Source organism: Petromyzon marinus, chromosome 2 (assembly GCF_048934315.1).
Source record: "Petromyzon marinus isolate PM22_M1 ecotype Great Lakes invasive population chromosome 2, UKy_Petmar_22M1.pri1.0, whole genome shotgun sequence".
Lineage (NCBI taxonomy): Eukaryota > Metazoa > Chordata > Hyperoartia > Petromyzontiformes > Petromyzontidae > Petromyzon > Petromyzon marinus.
The window spans coordinates 8,957,498-8,962,015 of NC_133668.1; the positions used below are offsets into that span (position 1 = coordinate 8,957,498).

The 4,518-nt window shown below is 41.9% G+C and overlaps 1 long non-coding RNA gene across 1 annotated transcript; it reads right to left on the bottom strand.

Annotated features, from left to right (window-relative positions):
• Window positions 1-1,138: 1,138 nt before the first annotated feature.
• Window positions 1,139-2,913, bottom strand: LOC116948233 (uncharacterized). Its single transcript, XR_004403773.2, has 4 exons — window positions 2,830-2,913; window positions 2,675-2,701; window positions 1,871-1,893; window positions 1,139-1,497 (listed from the first exon to the last, which is right to left on the bottom strand). It is a non-coding gene; the product is annotated as an uncharacterized LOC116948233 (long non-coding RNA).
• Between the last annotated feature and the right edge of the window lie 1,605 nt (window positions 2,914-4,518).

The window sequence follows — 4,518 nt, forward strand, 5'->3', positions numbered from 1 at the left end:
ATTTTAATACCAGTAGGGTATTCCAAACCTTTGATTGATTTGGCAATGCAAGTGGTTGAGGCTCATGTTGGGCAGTCATTGGGCTCATAAAATCAATGACGTGCCTCTGCTGCGGTAGTATTGGTTGTGATGTTGGTACTGACAATAGCGGTTAATTGCTGATGGAATGATTTTGAACTTGGGCTGTAGGTAGCCACGCTTGCCCAGATGGACAAGTAGGGTATGGTTTGGCCTTCACGATTAAATATTTGAAGCGTAACCGATCCCACCAACGCCCACGATGGGTGCAATCCAAGATTGGATTTATATAATCTAAATGCAGCCGCATTTCAAGACAGTGCAAAAGTGCAACGTGCATTTGGCTGGCATCGAACTTGAACGGCAGTTGGAAGCACCAATAGCAGATCAGATGAAGCAGAAGCGATGTCCTGTTTTTATACAGTACTATACTTGGAAGTCCAAGTGAACAGACCTTAACATTCAAAGGTCACCAAGCCAATTCACTGACTGGATATTACCCTGTATTGTCCAGTGTACCCCATTAGAACTGCATAACTTTCAATTACCCAAATCTCCGATGCAACTCATGAATTTTGAACATTTTCAAATAACGTTTTTCATAAACCCTTTCTCAATCTGCTTATAGACAAAAGTCTCCATGTCAAACTATGCATGTAGTTTGAAACAAAGCATTTGCAGTTTAACATTGATTTTGAAAAAGTTGGTTCCATAAAGGTATAACGGTTTTGGATGTTTTCCATCAATATTTTATACCCAAATGCAGATTTATCTTAGCCCATCTTATAAGAAACAATTTAAAGGGCCATCAGTTGAAATGTACAGGGGATATGTTGCACCGTGACTGCAATGCAATAACCTTACATATCGAAGACCAAAGTGGAATATCTAGGTTCTTCACTGCAGTAAAAACCCATCTTCCAAAAAATCGTTTAGACATCCTTGCAAACAGGTACACTGGTCTTCATATCATGCAGTCGAGTGGGTTGTACAATGTAAGCTTAAAATTCATTTTATGCACTTTCGAAAACGTTTGTAAAATGTATCAAACCATAATTGACTAAATTGTGGAATTGTAGTGCACACTGTTCGTGTAATCACAAGACAGTGAATCCAGAAAAACAGTTAACCAGCTTTTATTGGCAACTATATCACACAGGAGTCATAACATGGATAGTCCAAGGCAAAGGGAGGGGGGGGGTGTTGCCCGGGAGTGTTGGAAAAGGTCCCGCTCTGAAACATCAAGCAGAATGGAGGGCGTCCTCCATCACTGATGCTCAGAGGTCGATGTACAGCCCCACACGGCGAGCGCTTGGGCAGCCCTTGGCAGTGGGAAGACCTCGGGCAGCTTGGTTCATCCTCGTTTCATCACACCCAGCGCCGCCCCAAGCCTTGGGCTCCGTGGTCGGACAGCGTGTGGCGAAGCATTGGCAGGTTTACTTGGACCTCTGCCTCATCTTCCTCCTTTTACGCTTCAGCCTGTTGTCACCAGGTGACAAGAGGACCAAAATGTGTCAACAGCATAGCAGTTTTCACCACGCTCTCAAAATAATTTTCGTTTTTCTCGATGACAGGAAACGTTACAGTAGTGTTTTAACGTATGCAGTCAAACTGCGTTATCACTTCTGAGGGCAAATCTTACATAACACAAATCACGAACCGCATTTTTTCACAAATGCTTAATCTCACTCTTTCATTTTATTAAGGAATTTCTTTCAACGTTCACGTCATCATTTATGGATCTAAGCTGGTAAAAATTTTTATTGTACATTTGGGTCAGTGAAATATCGAGAGGGTGGCCAAAGCCACTCGGTCTCTACAACGCAATGCGGGCTTTGAAAAACATTCTCACCTGCGCATGCGCTTCTTTCGCCACTGCAAAGAGAAAATATTGTTAACACGGATAAACATGTTTTGTATACCGGCCATTAAACTTAATGCCCCATGTCAACAACCATTAACGGGACAGCATTGTTAACGTCAACATTGGACTTCGCGTTTGCAATTGGCATATACAGTACATATAATTTACTTGCGACTGGCGTACACTGCTATACATATGCGACACGCATCCGCACAACTATTGAACAAGCATTACGCACATTAAAAGCCTATCGATTTAACAATCATTACCCTGCATACCATCCTATTCTGCTATATACTGTAACTCGCGCATGTCTAAGAGGTATTGTATTCGTTAAGTCTGGGCGCTTCAAACGTTATCCACCGGCCACAACACAACTTTGGGGTAATCCCGAACACACAAAAACAAAATCCCTAAAAACGTAAAAGTCCGTGTTAACAATGAAGCCCTCCCTGCCCCGACACGCGAGTCTTGACCACAGATACGACTGCCAATTGGTCTGCTCCGCACACGTGGTTTTTTCCTGAGCCAATTGGCAATCGTCATTTTAAGGCCCAGCGTTAACCTTCCACTGCGTCGTAAAGACGGGAGCAGGATTTATGCTCAATTAAAATACGGCCGCCGCTAACAATACATTTATAAGTTGTCCACAACGATACGGCACAATTTACCCACACCAAGACAATGCTCTTGATTGCAACAATAAAAAAAATAAAGACTGTCGGCGCACTGTGGCCTTGCTGGGTAGGCGCCGTCTAAGGCGAGCGACGCACGAATGCGTTACACGTTTACCTTGGCCCGCATCTTGCCAAGTTGGTCCTGCGAACGCAAACAAGGAAATAATTAGCGTCTGCGAAGCAGGATTTAAAACTTTCGCGACATTCGCACAAGGATTTGAGGATGGATGGATGCGGATTGTGTAGGCGCTCCACAGCCTTTCCACGAACCTGGCGACGACAGCGACCAAACGAAAGGGATTGTGGGAAGGCGACGCGGCGCTTATATAGGCGGGGGTGACGCGTTTTGGAGGGGGCGTGGTTATAGGTAGCGGTGCCAGATGAGAGGGGAAATACATTTACTTGTAACAGGTAAAAACCTCCAGGTTTTCGTTTTATTTGAGTTGTCCCCCCCCCACAACATATTCCATTTCTGCTCTAATCTCAAAGCAGATTCACATTTAATCACCATCTACTTCCATTTGCAGTCTCCACTCACGCTCTTGTGATTTGTTGCTCTTTTCGCAGTAGTTTCAGTTTTTTTGGTTACATTTGAGAGCCAAAAACTCACTTATGGAATTTGGTCAACACTCAAATGTATGAGCCTCTTGTAATTCTTTGCCGTGTAGATATCGGTTATTGTCATGGTCCAAATTTGAAAATTGCCCGCATATTTGAAATAACAAGCTATAGTTTACATATTAATCATCACCCCTACTGAAAAAAAAGCTTTTCGGGATCATTTTGAAAAAGCAACGAGAATCATTGAGGCTTTTCTGGGTATAGATAATAATAACAACCATTGTTTGTATTTTTGCATTCAATTCAATTTAAATTTTGGTGACATTGTGGCGCAGTGTTGGCACAAGAAAAACCTGGGTTCGACTCCTGACTCGTGTCTACCTTTCTCTGTGAGGTTTAAATGCCCCCCTGTCCTGCAGAGTGAGTGTCTATATATGTGTCGAGTTTGTATGTTCTCTCCCTGTTCGAGAAAGGTTTTTATACGTGTTCTCAGGTTTCCTCCCGAAGCTAAGAATGAAATAGCATATCACTGATATCGGCCAAATATGCCAATGCCGCCACATTAGTTTAACACGTATAGGCTTTCGCGACCAATATCGATAATATAGATTTTTTTGGATTAGATCGCGTAATATTAATCAGAACATTGCATGAATATCCGCGATCTAACCGCCCAAAAACCTGTACTATGGCTGACACATTACCTGCACATCACTCAAATGCGATGACAGTACACAACAATGAGCAGGGACATCGCTCTCCCACTACGAACACTTGGCAGGACCCTCCTGACAAAAGAGTCATAAGACTCAATGATGTTTTCCCTGGAGTTTAACAACATCACAATCGAAATATTTATACCGGAGAAATCCGACGAAGCTACACAGCTCTTTTTCACAGATGCAATGATAACACTGTAACAAAACAAAAAATGTTCCTGGGTACTAAGTGTTATTTTCCAATTTGCTTATGCCTCAAAAGTACAGAAAATGGCTATTATTATTCCCCACAAACTTTGCTTTTGTGACCAAGACAGTGATATTTTGAAATTTTCCTATTTTCAATGAGAAAACGTGGTGTGTGCATTTGTATCATTCCTTCACGTAAAGAGTCCTGGTCACAAAAGCAAAGCTTGTGGGGAATAACAATATAATAGCCATTTTCTGTACTTTTTGAGGCATAAGCAATAAGAAAATAACACTTACTCCCCAGGGACAAAAATCGTGTTACATAGTGCAATAAAAAATCATAGTGCAGATTTACATTTAGATTTAAAGCTTTCGTGGTAGTGATGGTAGTGATGGTAAAACACAATACAATTTTGTGTTATTTTATTTATTATTGTATTCTCATTCTACGTGACTTTACCGAAAGAACCATAGTGCAGGGCCAGAACAC